The 15,040-nt window shown below is 38.0% G+C and overlaps 1 long non-coding RNA gene across 12 annotated transcripts in view; it reads right to left on the minus strand.

The window, feature by feature from the left end:
• LOC120758013 (uncharacterized) overlaps nt 1–15,040 on the minus strand; it is a 209,892-nt gene that overhangs the window by 117,594 nt on the left and 77,258 nt on the right. The window lies entirely within an intron of this gene.

The following is a 15,040-nucleotide window of genomic DNA, read 5'->3' on the forward strand; positions in this document are numbered from 1 at the left end:
TCAATATAACAATGAAGGGAGAGCTCAGTGTGCATCAGTCAGAAACTTTGCTGCCACCAACACTGAATCTCTTCTTACCAGCAGGTGTTCAAGGATCCCACACACACCCAAAGAGGCAAATATCTTACACGTGTGCTAAAGATATCAGTGGGCAGATCTTTGCTAGCACTTACAGCCAACCCCAGGTGACAAATACCTACAGACATCCAAATATTAGTCACCCGTACTGCCTGCAGGGCTGGCTTAAAAATAATTTAAAAAATTAAACACCTCTTTTCCCAGAAAAGAAAAACAACATTATTACCCTTGTGATAAAAATAATCATCAGGAGGCATCTTTGCCTCCTGATGATTATCAGTTACAAACTAATACTAAACTCTTTGTCAAAACTAGTTTTATTCTATAATGCAGGACTTATCCAAGAGTAAGCAGAGCTTATCCAAAAATTACTTTTGTTGTACTAGTTCCATAACTTCACAAATTTTTCAGATATTACCACAGCTATCCTAAAAAAAAAAGGTAAGATAAAAGGATTTCAGACTTTGGAATGGATGTGACACTAAATATCTTTTTTTAAAATAATGGGGCTAGTTGAAAACATGGCAACAGATAGTAAAAATAAAATACTCTTCATTATAAAATAACATTATATGATCAAATATTTTCTTGTCAACAACAAAAAAATAATTGGAAGTCTATAATTTTATTCTCCATCAAAATTCCATGCCAGGATTACAAGTTGGCACTCTGTGGTGAATTAAGAGTTGTGCTCCATTTTTAACCTTCATAATTCCATCTGAGAGAAGGAGATGCCATTCTGCAGCTTAAATTTCCTTCTGGTAGGTACAACAGGAGATTATCTTCCTTGGAGTGTTAATTCTGGGAAACACAAAACACTTCCAATGGAATTTTTCAGTGCAAGAAATACAGTAATTTTAATTTTTTTTTTTTAAATCACAGTAAAATTCAGTGTAAACATATAACACACTGCTTTCAGCATACACCTGCTCACAAAGCCATAACCAAAAGCAGCAGAAAGTGTTCCATTATATTTCATGGTTTATAAATGGCTAAAATTTTAAGAAAATAAAGGTAAACCTAAATTTACATTAACATCTACCATTACATCTGCTTTTAACCACCATTTCTGAACTGTTCTTTCCATATTACCCCTCTTATCCAGCCCAAGAATCCCTCAAATCTGCAGACAGCCCAGCATGAGTAGCCAAGGAGGCAGAGCTTCCCTAACTAAGGCTCATACTCAAGTCTGCACTTATACATGATATAGCACCAAACAGATCTCCTGAAATATCCACTTTCTACACATCAGCACAGAAATGAGTCCTCTCTGCAGCACAGTACATTGAAATGGGTGATGAGATGCCAGAAGCTGTCAGGAGAAACAAAGAATTTCTCTAAAGTCAGAGATGAGAGTGAGATTAAACAGTTTTTTTCTTGTGTATTGATACCTCTGGATCTAGTGGGAGAGGTTTTTATTATTAACTATCGAAAAAACTATTTTTACCATTTATGTGACTACCTTTAAGATTTTTCATTTTGTGATTAAGAGAAAGGAGTAGAAATTATTGCTACTAAAGATCAAAAAGGATCAACTGTCTCCACAGGATAATTCTGGGTATTTAATAGATGGGTCTGCTTGAAGGACATTGTTTCAGACAACCCGCTACCTTGTCTCTCTGAAACACAAGACTGAAACTTTACATCCTCAAAATCTATCATGCTTCTTTTTCTCTTTGGAGAGAGACGAATATCTAACAGTTGCCAATTCTCATATATCCATCCATAATTGGGATCAACATCTCTGACAGCTGACCTGGACCAGAAACAAAAACCAGGAGCATTGATCATAAATACTTACAATAGATACAGGATAAGTAATTCTGTCAGAGAGGAATTGAAATCAGCTATTTGATTTTTAAACGTAGTTCTTTTGTTTCTTATGTGGTAAGAAAAAACGTGCATTTGTAGTGCGCTTACACCATAAATTCCACTCTACTCCAGAAACCAATGCAAATCTTGCATGAAGATACAAAATCTTCATATTTCCAAATTCTGCTTCCACCTCTTAAATTCTCATGCTTTTGAGACAATATTTAAAGTCTCACAGAATGATATTTGACCATCAGGTAAGCCAAAGTAAACAAATTATAGCTCCACCATTTCCTTGGCATTCTTTTAAATTTATTATTAGTTTTAATAATGTCATGCCAGCAAGGCATCACTGCTATTTCCAATAGATAGCTTTAAAGCTAAGCATCCCTGTTTTTATTCAGCTCAGAAGTGTGGTTCTAGAAATCAGTCAGAAGGAGCTGAGCGGCACTTGGTCTGGTATCCTCCCAATGTGTAGCTTCCCCTTTTCCAAGGAGCCCAAGCAATTCCTGACCCGTCCCCTCCTCTCATCAGCCAATCCCCATGTGCCAAGTCACAGGTGTTTCCTTCCTGGAGCTCCCATTTCCACCAGGACAATCCTCATTTTGCTCCAGGACCCGACTCATCCCCCTTCCCTCCCATGAGCTTCTAGCAAGCCACTGCTCTCTTTACCTTTCTATTCTCAATTCCAGAGATGCTATTTAGGGTCTGATAAGCACCCTACGCTTCTCTGAAAATCGCCTTTATGATATTAGCATCAGTTTTGTTGCAGCTTCTTGATGGCAGCAAGGCAAAACAGCACATCTGTGGAGAAGGGGGAGACCGTGATTCACGGCTACCCCACTCTCCTAAATAACTACACTCAAAGAGATTTCGACCTCTGATCAAGTGCCATGGGATTTTCAAAGCCATGGACCTGCTTTTACAAGCCTCAGCCCAATTCAATTCTTACACTGTGCTTAATGAAATCTGCAGCCCTTCTTTGATCATAAAGTACTTAATAGTGGCCCTTTTTCTTGGCCTTGAGATGGATGAAGTGTTTTTTAGTATGATAGAAGCACAAATACAAATCTAAGAGAGAAAACCCTCAATCTTATTCTTATAGTTGAGTAACCATTAACCTTTCCTTCTCTTCTCCCCAAAATGCCAATTTGTATATAAAAACAAGCTCCAGGACTTAGACCTTGGGTGGCAGTTTTAAGTCTAAAATCAATTTTTGAATTATAAACCCTCTGAAAATAGGGGTTTATAATGGAACCACTGACAGACCCTTAACTACAGTGGCGCTAGCGGGCACCACTATAATGTAAGAATAAAACTAAATTACATCACTTGTCATCATTAAGAAAAATTTTCATCTCAGTTCTTCATTTGAAAAGCACTATAGTTAATGAATGATTACTGAGCCATGACACCTAAATGACTAAAATATAGGAATTATACTGAGGTCAACTCAAGTATTTTTTAAACCATGAAATTAAAGGATCTATTCACTGTGCTATAGGATACCAGTCCTGGCTGTTATGCTCCCTTGCAACACTGACTTTGAGCATAAGGGAATGGCATGTATTTCTATATCGGAGATTAAGGCCCCATGCAAATTTGAGAGGTGAACACACGACTGCCCAAGAGCGACCAAGTATGGGGTGGTTCTCTGCGTTCATACGTGTTTCCTTCAACACCTGTTTTCTTTGTGCTCTTCTGCAGGTAACAAAGTTCAAAATGAAGACTATTTTATGGAAATAGAAGGCATTTTTCTTATTTGAAAAATGGTATTTAATTATTCAACAGAAAGTCCAGTAACTTAAATTTAGTACACATTTAAGTACACCAGATCCTTTTACCAAGACACTTAAAAAGAAAGGCATTTTAAGGAGAGCTGACAGTACTGTACTACCTGGCAATGCTCTGACAGTGCTTAACCACCCTTACATTTCTTGTGATCTTGAATTAAGAATAAAAAGGCTTATTATCCACGTGCTCGGACATTTAAAAGGTAAATAGAAAGTGCCAACAATAAAAAAATAAATTCAGAGAAATGTAAACATTGTTTACATATATGTGGTTTTCTAAATTTGAAGCCATTTTATTTATCCTTCTAACAAGGAAAATTGAGATACTCATGAGAGCTAGAATTATTTGAATTGCTCATACAACACAAAGAAATGAACGGGACCAGGTAAAGACATGAAACAACAGAAAAAGAGGAAATTTTTATCACTGCCATGCAAAGATTCCACCTCTGTGATACCTCCCCAGTGCACCTACTTTGCTCATGTTCTCACAGCACTAAGCCTGAGCCCTGCTGATCATGAAGATTTGTCTAACACTTGAAAAAATGCCAAAACTATGAAGAAAGTATGCAGAACCTATGAGATTATAGCTCCAGGGATATGTTGTCAGTCCTGCTCCTTAATCCCAGAAACCAAGTTCACCTGATGTTTCACTGAGCTTCAGGTGAATGGGGAAGACTGAGTAACTTCAGAGTCTCAAATGCTTCAAACACAACCAGTAGTAGTGGTGTTTATTATTTTTAACCTCAATTCTTTCACCTTTTTTGGGGGAAAAGGGCAGGGTGACACTCAGGGAACTGGAGGGCATGGAGGCAGGGCAGCACACAAGAAGAAAAAAAGCTATCCAGGGCATAGTGTCTGAACAACTGCATTTATTCATTTTTTCCATATCACATTTTAAATGCACACATTTCCCAGTAAAGGACTTCCAAATGCTACTTTAAGAATATTTTGTTTCTCAGTGAGGAAAACTCTTACTAGGTCTTGGAGCTGATGAAAGTATAAGCAGAAGTGAAGGTTACCAAATTGAAAACGATGAATGTAGACTGCATGTTAATTGTCACTGAGCTAGTTTGCTCATGTTAGTCACATGGCTAGTGACAGTCGGATGTTGATGGAGTCTGACCTGTTCTAAAAAGCTGGCATTTTGAAAAAAATGAGATAGCTTCTATCTCTGCAGTCCGTAGAAAAAGAAAAGGGGAGAAAGGGGCTCCTGACAGCTCAAGCAGAGGAGGAAAATTAGAAAGGAAAGCCAGTACCACTACCATATGGGCTCATAGCTCATCAGGACAGCTGGCAAGAAACATTGCTCTTCTCTTCTTTACTTCCAGGGCTGTGATACATTTCTCTATATGGCTATCAATAATGTTGAATGATTAATGCTAATGATTTATGTTAATTTCATTATAAGCTTTATTTGTTGCCCAGTGTTGAATTAAGCCTGTCAAATCATCCCTTTCCACGTTACTAAAGATTCATAAAATGCAGAGCTAAATATAACATCTGATCATTAATATGTTAATACACCTGTTTCATATATAGACCAGGAAAACAAGAAAGTGGCTATTTTAAGATTATTCTGAGAGCAGAGGTTCAGGAATCTTGCATCTACTTACTGCCAATTACTTACAGGAGAAAGTGACATTTAACATTTTCTTCCTGCAACTCTTAAAAAAAACCAGGGCAAATATTATCCTCTAATAGCAGATTGCAAAACACCATGTCACCATTCTTTAAAAAGCAAGTAATACACGTGTACCTTCTAGTGAGCAATCCAGCCCCAGCAGAGACACCCATTCCAGAGAAAGTTACCCCTGGTTGTTCAAATCAAGCAGGAAAGGAGCAATATTCACAGGATAGCATTTAACTATGTTAAATCTATCCCTGGAGCTACTCAGAAATACCTCTTCCAGTTCAGACTGTCTTTCCCTTTGCATTCTTCTACATTTTATCTAGGAAAACTGTCATCCCCCCTAACTCTTCCTTTACTGTTCTCAGGCCAACATTCCAGAGATTCTAATCCCACTCCCTGTCTTCCTTGAAGTCTATGTCAGTTAAACCCAGCTCATTTTGCTCTCCTGGAGATCCAGACACATGCCCCACACCAGAGTAGCCACAAGGTGCTAAATCATCCCTGGGTGATTTCCCCTTCATTCCCCTGTGGGGATCCAACCTAATCCTGCTCTGGACACAGGGAATCTCCTAATCCCAGCAGGGTCAGCAGCACTCACAACAGCCAAAGGGGCTCCTGGCGCAGGAGGAGCTGTCATACATGGCAAGGAGTGGGGGATCAAGGTTTAGATCCCCTTCACCACGAGAACAGCAAGCAATGCTGCACTGCTCCCCAAGAAACCTCTGGAGACCAGGGGCACTTAAAGCCAACACCATCCTTTTCCTCATGGAATAGAGTCAACAGGGTCACAAAATGGGGGAAGAGGCAGAGAAACATTTTCTTTTACCTGTTCTAAGGCTCTAAAATATTTTTCAAAGCTGAATCCTGTCAGGTATAATTTTTCCTGCTGAATTTTTCTTGCCATACCTATTACAGTACTGCCTTTCACCTGTACAAGGTCTTCCTTGTACAGGTGAAAAGTAGTACTGTAATAGCACTGAAAGGACTGAAAATCACTTCCAAAATAACTTTTTCTAGCCCTTAAATTTGTCTGGGTTTTTTACTTAAAAGTTTACCTACAATTTTGAAATTACTACTTTACGTACATATTGATTAATAAATTTCTCTCATAAACAACCTGAAATCAAGACAATAACTATTAAAAAATCTTTTCATTCAGTCTACAGAACATACTGCTGTATGATTTTTGCAAACAGACCTGCTTGTTCCTCTGAGGTTGGACAAAAGAGAAGAGTTGGATGACTACAACTATTTAAAGAGAAAATATCCTTTGTTTAAGTAGATATCAAGCAGAGAACTTTGCATTGAGCAAATTTTATAAGGAATTTGAAAGAAACGAAAAAAGTTTTGCAAAAACTAACACAGAATTTTGACCTAAATACCAGGAATTGAAATCTGAGCTCTTGTAAAGTTCTAGATGTTTGCCTGAAGCTTCATTGACTTTTGAGCCTGCTCTTAATGTTCTACATATCTTTCATTAAATTTCCTAGTTTTTTCAGGAAAGGCAAGTTCAGGGGGAACACAGAAAGGATTGTTCTCCTAGGAATCTGTTTGATCCACTCTACAGAGACACTGATATAAAATTGTTGGACTGCAATTTTATGAGATCTGAATCCTGTCAACTCCAAAGCCATAATTTAAGTTACATATACTGTATTCATATACCTTAATTACAAAACTTAAGGAAAATACATATGAATTCTTAAAAGCTTGAGCTTTTTATTCCCCCCCCCCTCCCCCTCTCAGGATATTCTACTTGCAGTTTTAAAACTAAATTAAATTAGTATATCAGTTTTGTACAGAAAGGGAAATATAATATTTGTTGTTCCTCCTTTTCACGATGAAACTACAGTTCTACCAGTTGGTCTGGGCTATACAGCGAACAAATGTCAAAACATATGGACCAAACCATTTATCAAATAATCTACTCTGAATAGATAGGCACTATCAGCAATCTGGTATTGATCTTTACAGGCTACTCTATTGTTCATCTGAGCATCCACAATGCCAGCAAGAATTAATGGAAGAAACAAAACAATGCATGCACCAAGCACACAACTGCTTTTTTTACTTTTTTTTTGGCTTTAAGTTTGGTAAAATTTATGTAGTTATCAGAAATACATTACTATAAACAAGCGTGCAGGCAGGATAGGATATTTGATGGAAATATCACTTCCCAAACATTAACTTCTGCAGACCTCCAGTATATTTGCCCCCAGATTAGTGTAGCCTAGTTACAGTTAGGATCTAGCATGATAAATTCCTTGCAGTGTTACACTGGCATTCACTAGAGCTGAGACTGAGATGGCACTTTCATTAAAAGCTCCATTTCAGGGCATGTTTAATGTCTTGGACATTTCAAATTGCATCTGGCTGAATCTTGGCATACAGCTTGTCAGTCCAGATGCACAGTTTTTGTTTGTTTTTCTTACAGAAAATCGTATAAATTGGTTGTGGCACCCATGAGTTCCATTGTGACTAAAAAAATATTAAACATCAGTATTTGGGGAACAGGTTTTTCGAAAGGAAAACACAAGCACTTACTGCTTTTTCAAATTTACCTACATGTTTGCTCCCACACTGCTTTCCATAAGCTCTGCAAAAACCCACAGGTGAAGCACATAATTATCCTTCAAATTCTTCTTTGCAGTGTTCTGCTAAGGAGATGCTATTTCAGACACTATGTTTTGATTTAGATTGCTAAGACTTGAGATTAGCAGCCCACAATACAATATTTTAGATATTGGTATTTCTGCTGTTTTCTATTCACTGGCTGCCATATGAGTAGCACAGGCAAGATGGGAGAAAGAACAAAAAAGCTGTGACCAGACCTACAGCCAACAATTACACCCAGCAAATCTCCTTCCAAACCAGTACAGCAAAACACAACCACCACCTCCACAGCACAAAGCAACCATAATGTGCAAGAAATCCAGCCTTTTTCACAAGGCTCAGAAATTTAGGTCCGTTTCCCAAAACTCGTCTTCTATCTCCTAATTCTTACATTGCTCCCCTCCCACCTCCCTTTTCAAAGGTATTTATTAGGTGGCCGTGGCAGTGATTTTACCGTGGAGAAATGTGGGGTAGAAATAAGAAGAAAGAGGAAGTCACACAGCGAACATGCCTGGAACTCAAAATCACTGTTCTGGCTATTGTCAAAACAATTTGTAGACTGGAAGATGTTCTTTCCTGCAGTCTTACTAAACAAACAAGATTGTAACAGCACTAATCTTGTTGACACTTTTATATTAAGGAATCCGTCATGTTATTACATATGAATGTTCCTCACCACGAGCTTCCAAGTTTGACAAGCTCAATTCCACAAAGCACATATATGTTTGGGAAATAGCCAGGTGATCTGAAGTACTCTCCTATGAGCTGGAGGAAAATGGCAAGTCTGAGAAATAAAACAAAATATGATATTGCTATTGACAGGGTCATTGCCAACACAGTGTTTTCGGAGGATCATGCATTTCTGAGATGTTTCCTGCTAATTAACTACAGGATACTTATGAGTTGCAGGTTTTGCCCAAGTTCTGCTTAAGCTCTTACTAATTTTCAGTGATTAGCATTAAGTTTAAGTATGTCAGCATTTCCATTATAAACCACATTCTCAGGGGTTTATTAAATTATTGGGAAAAAATTATTCTGAGGTAGAACTCAATACTTAGGGGTAAATTTTCAAAGTGCAGCATGCAGTTTTAGCTCCTGATCTCTGAACAAAGTCAATAAGAAGCTGCAGAGCTGCACCCCTAAGTCAATGCTTTGAAATTTTACTTCAAAGTCTCACCCCAGGAACAAATTCTGTCACACACACACAAAAATCAATTTGACCTCTTTAAATCTGAAGAATGCCTACTATTCATGTACTATAGTTGCTAATCATAAAAATTTTCACTGTTTCCTAAATTTACCCGGCCAATCATAAGCAACAGCTTTTGAGAAAGGGAAGAAGGCTTAGAAAGGTGTAAATACCATAAGGGCAAAACAATTATTGTTGCTTTAACCAGAAGTATAACCAGAGTAATAACAGACTGCCATGTTCCCAGCCAGCTCTACACACAAAAAAAAAAAAAAAAAAGAGAAAAAAAGTAACAGTGCATTTGTTTAGACATCAACATAACTTCACTCAACTGAGCTTATTAAATGCAACATCAATAACCAAGAAAGATGATCTTTTCTACTGCCAAGAAAATGACCAGGAAAATGACTCTGACCCAGTAAAATGGTAGACTTGAAGATTTGAAGGGGAATATGTTGAATATAAAGATGACTAGTGTTGTGGCATGGAAGAAAAAACATAATTTTTCATTGATGTAAGGCAGCAGAGCTAGAAAGAACACAAATACAACAGTAGATCCATTAACCACACGACAAGAAATAGTGTTCACATCGACTTACTAAACTGTTTTTGATTCTTTAGTACCAACACGCAGAACAATCCTTACATTATGTTGCCAAGGACAACCTAGAATGCATTTATTTCATAATGCAGCTTTCTTCCATTATCATAATAGAGCCATCATAGTTGTTGCAAACACTGTATGGCCTCAAACACCTAAATACAGCCGTTAAATTGGACATTTTTTAAGAGGAGGACATTTTAAACCTCCCTAGAGAGTTGTGTTGCCTGGCAAACTCTCAGCAGGAACCATCTATTACTGCAAAACCTTGCTTACATGTGAGGGAGGAGGAAATGATCTCAGCTAACAAAGATGACACATTTGGAACCATGACCAGAGAAGGAAGGTTACTCCAAGGCCATCAAAGTTAACACCATGCACTGACACAGGACCTCAGGTTGGTTTTAAGCTGAGCTGTTGACTTTAGGAAGCTTGTGTTCAATCCTTGGTGAGTGGTTTCTGTCTTGTACGGTGGCAAATTACAGCTTAACCTCTAATTCTTATCCTGAGGCCCCATCTCACCTGCTCTCATCTCAGCACTTCAACTTCGTGCCCAAACAGGACAAGGTTGCATTGCAGAAGGCTGTAGAACATCTGAGACCCTCAAAGCTTTGTAAAATGTTCCCCCCTCTAAGTACAAAGGGTGCAAAGCTAGATTTTTTTAATCACTGCTGTGCTTACTGATCACAGTAGCAAGCCAGAAACAGACACATTATGATTTTTGGCTGAAAATCAGGAATAACTCTTCTGTGTTCTATGTTATATTGACCATGCTTAGCAAGTCTTTAGTCTGAGGTTTCATTAATAGTGTCAGTGCAGTGGTTACATGGCTGAAAGATCACATGGTGCTACCCTGCCAATTATTTGCTAATCTATTAGAAAGAGCTCAGAAGGAGTAAACAGGAGTTAAAGCTACTTCATAGCCATTTAATTTAAAGTATTATTCATTTCATGATGATTTGTTTACATGTGTAATAAAACTGAGGAGCACAGAGACACCTTTTTTTTTTGCCCTGTTCTTTATATCAAAAAAGCTTTGAGACAATTAAATAAAATTATTAGCGGTGGATTAAAATATGGCACTTGCATTGATCAGTGTTCCAGCTTTTCAGTAAGTGTTTTTTGTTCTCATCTTGGCTACGTTTTAGGATTCATAAAACCTGACAATCAATTCTCCTCTGAATGAGTAATAAAAACCTTACTTTTAATTTCACCTAAACAATATTTGCACCAATGTGCTGCTTGCACTGAATCTGCATAACCAATATTACAGAATCTCTTCGTGCAATTTGCACAAATAATTAAATGTGAAATGTGTGCCATGGCAAATCACATTATCACATGCAATTCACAATTAACTCTATTAATGCTGACCTGTCACCAGTCCAGCATCTCACTCTCTGCTACAAGTGGTAAATTAGTTACCAGAACCATTAATTATCGTCTCTTGAAAAAACAGAATTATCTAACAATGAGAAATATCTTTTATTTTGTTAAGCACTTGATATTTTTTTAGAATTTTTTAGAAGTCATTTTCCTTACTGTCAACATTATCTTCATCTCAAGGGGCAGCACTTTGCTGCATACTTCTGCAATGCCAGATTAAATAAAATTAATAAAAATACCTTTTCATTTGGGACTGGCTGGGTTTTATACCCCACCCCCTCCTGTTACTCCCAGCTAACTCAGCCGTATATTCTGGATCAACACCTTCTCCACCAGCTCAACCTCACCACCTCCTCACAGACCTCTGAGCTGCAAAACTCAGACTGAGATTGAGCAGAATCTGTGCCAGATTAAGAGAGCATTATTTTATTTACCCTTAACATAAATAAAAAAAGAAATGCATACAAATTATACACACACATTCCTTCAGCATCCATACACAGCACCTTTGTGGGAAAACACTAAAAATTGTAGCAGCTAAATTTAAAATTTAGCATATATATTTTTAGATTAATAAAACTTGTTAGGACAACACTTGAAGCACAACTTGACATTTGTAAAACCACGTACCACCACTATATATATATATATAGTCACAATATTAATTTGACAGCACGGGGCAAGGACAGGTATGGAGGGGCTAAGTGCCTGCTAAAGTAGACCTGGCAGTCTGCTGTAGAATATATGATACATTCAGTCCTTAGGAATAGAATTCAAAAATCAGTCCTCAAGTACAGCTGAGAAAGAGGGAGCAGGTGCTCTCGACAGCCCATAGCTGGGAAAAGCACACAACTCCTAGCTCAGATTGCTTATCCAAATGCTTGTATTGTACCAACACAGCAACATGGGATCAGGCATAGTGTGGTGGGTAATTTACATTTTAAAAAGTGCTGGGTACAGAACTATGACCAAAAAAATGAAAAATACCAAACAACGTAAAACAGGATTTTAAGGTTTACTATTCAGCAAAAGAGGCAAAGCAAAAACCTCTTACAGAAACTCTGAGTTTAGAAACTGCAATGGATGAAGCTTGTGTGCAAGTTTATCCAGACCACTGAAAGCTCCACCAGCAATTGTCTTTTCCAAGCTCCTGGAAAATATCCGAGCTGCTGCACATCTTTCCATTACACTTTGCCATTCTTGGGAAAAGTTAGTTTTCCTCATAATTCCCCCCCAGCCTCACTAACCCTTAGTGTTCCGATACCCTGACATGCTCTATTTTCCGGAGCCAGTCACCACTTTTGTGGCTTTCTGCTAGAAGTCAGATCACGAGCCCTGAATAAAGAAAGGCTTAGCAGATGCTACACCCTCAGCTTGTGAAGTTTTAAGAAGCAAAGTCACACGTGTAATACATGAAGCAGAAATACTCCTTCACTGGTGCTTTAGGTAGCATACTGTAGTCTCCTATACAGAAGAAAGAGAATGCAGTCACCTCCAAATGGAAAATTCTACTCATTGACAACTTCTTCATCTGCAGAAGTGGAGGAGACGATCCCATACAGAGCAGGGGAGTGGGGGCAGAGAAAGAGGGGGAAAAAAAGACTATATAAATAATAGGGCCATTGACTTTCAAAGGGATATCAGACAGATTCTGCTGAAAGCAAAGAAAGCTTCACTGAGGTTTTCCAAATAATTGACAAGAAGGTTTTCATTTCCTCATCATCTAACTTCTCACACTGGGTGGGAAAAATAGCAGGGTTTATACTCAGTCCTTTTCAGCTGATCAAGAACAGGTCAGGGGATAATACCAGACAAAAACAATACTACTTTCTGTAACTGGGATTTCACAAAATGCAACCTTGGTCTCAAAATATGTGGAAGGACTTAACATTTAAAAATACTGTGAGGTCTATTTGACTGACAGCTCTTCCAACAAAATCTCTACCATACAATATTTACAATCCAATCCCATGCTTAAAAACTTGCTGTTCACTTCTTTGTACTTTCAGCTATCACTGATCATTGTGCCCCTCCCAAAAATTAACTAACAATTGTTTATGGACAAGACCAGGGCTAATTTAATTATCATTTTGCAGCAGTTTCAGTCATTATTTTACATATCTTCAACAATCTGGTAGTGAGGCAATCCTGAAACTAAGTAAATTGACAACAGCCAGTATGGGAAATATTTTTTAAATGTTATAAAGATATGTTTTGAAAGAGTTGATGATCCAAGTACGAATATCAGCAAATAATATCCTCGCTGATTTTCTCATGATGGAAGACAAAAAATACACTTTCACAGTGGAAGAGTATTTTAAAGTTACATAACCAAAAGGCTGGAGGATCAAGCACCAAATTTTCTTGTAAGAAAAAATAAACCAAGTATTTACTTGCAGGGTCTGGGGCTGACCCAGCTGTCAGGAGAGGGCAGTATATTCTGAGTTTTTACTCAGCATCATTCATTTCCCCTTTACACAGGTTTCACACAAAGCCCAATGCGTGTGATGAAAATACAAAACAAATGGTTTACAAATGTAAAAGCTACGTGGACACGTGTTGGAAGGGTCTGTGGAGGGTGTGGGCTCTCTATACTTCTCAGGACCTGGTACAATAATAAATGGAATCCCTTTCCTTGCACTCTTCATATTTCCAACCACCCTTTATTTTCATTGAGCATTTAATGTTGTCTTGCATAGACAATTTTGTTAAATGTGGCCTCAGTTCTGATATAAATATCACACTAACATCAGCTCCTTATGGTTTGATTGAACAAATCCCGTTCCACTGATTAGAAGTTGTCTATATTATGTAGGTTTGTCTTAGATTTGTTTCACTAAATCCAAGCTATAACAGCTCCTCTCACTCTCTTTCAATTCACAGTGCTTGATACTGCCTCATGAGCCTCTTAAAGGTTCTCCTCCTTCTAACCAAACCCCTAGAGGCACTTCAGCAGCTAACCTGGGTGATTACAGCCATTGCTGTTGTAATTTTCTAAATTGTAAATGCTTTTTCTTAGTCATCAGTTTCAATTGTGTAAAGTTGCCCAACTGTAATGGAAGTTGCATGCAGAAATATTGTTGAAAATTTAATTTGCATGCAAATCTGCCCACTTGCCATCCTTTATTGTGAAGTGTTAAAGCAGTCACACAGTGCTGCTCTCGTGGATTACCAGGATTTTCAACCAGGCACTCTGAATGTAGCACTTGAAGGTACCATCCTGCCTTGCCCCACAAATATTTCCCATTTAGGTTCAGCACCCACAGGCTCATGCTTGCACAAATGTATTTTCAAAAGAACACTGTTGACTGTATTCTCCTACATTTAGTCCAGCTCACAGTAGCTACAAAATTACTTTCAGCCATTGCTGTTGTGCCAAAACTAAAATACATATTTTAAATATTAATATTTTTACTTCATTGAACTCCCTTCCCTTTATTTCTCCTAGTAAAAAACAAACAAACAAAAAAAGCCCCATAATCCCTGTCTAAACTTTCATCCTGAGCCCTGATACCTGTCTGTTGTCAGAGGTGTTTCCTGTGCCTCCCCTTGCTCCTCTTTCATTCACCCAGACACTGAAAGAAAGGCAGCTGTACCCTGATTACTGCAGGCTCCATCAGCAGGTGCCTGTCATTAGCACCTACCAGAGCTTTCCACTGTGATTTATTGTATTAGCACTTGTAGCTGTAGGTAATTAAGGAGTACCACTCTGATGTTCTGATGTGACTAATAATCACCACACAAGTCCTGTTACACTGGAAAAAGAAGTCTCTTTCCTTCTCACTTCTTAGGCTTTGTTCAACACAAGCAGCTGACTTGCTGCTTCTTTTAATTCCAAATTCTACGCTTGCAACACTCTGGATCCAAAGTAGTTTCAGTCATTTTTAATGTAGCACCTGTAGACAGTGCAGCTACATTCTAAGAAGATAATAAAA

Source organism: Hirundo rustica, chromosome 11 (genome assembly GCF_015227805.2).
Source record: "Hirundo rustica isolate bHirRus1 chromosome 11, bHirRus1.pri.v3, whole genome shotgun sequence".
Lineage (NCBI taxonomy): Eukaryota > Metazoa > Chordata > Aves > Passeriformes > Hirundinidae > Hirundo > Hirundo rustica.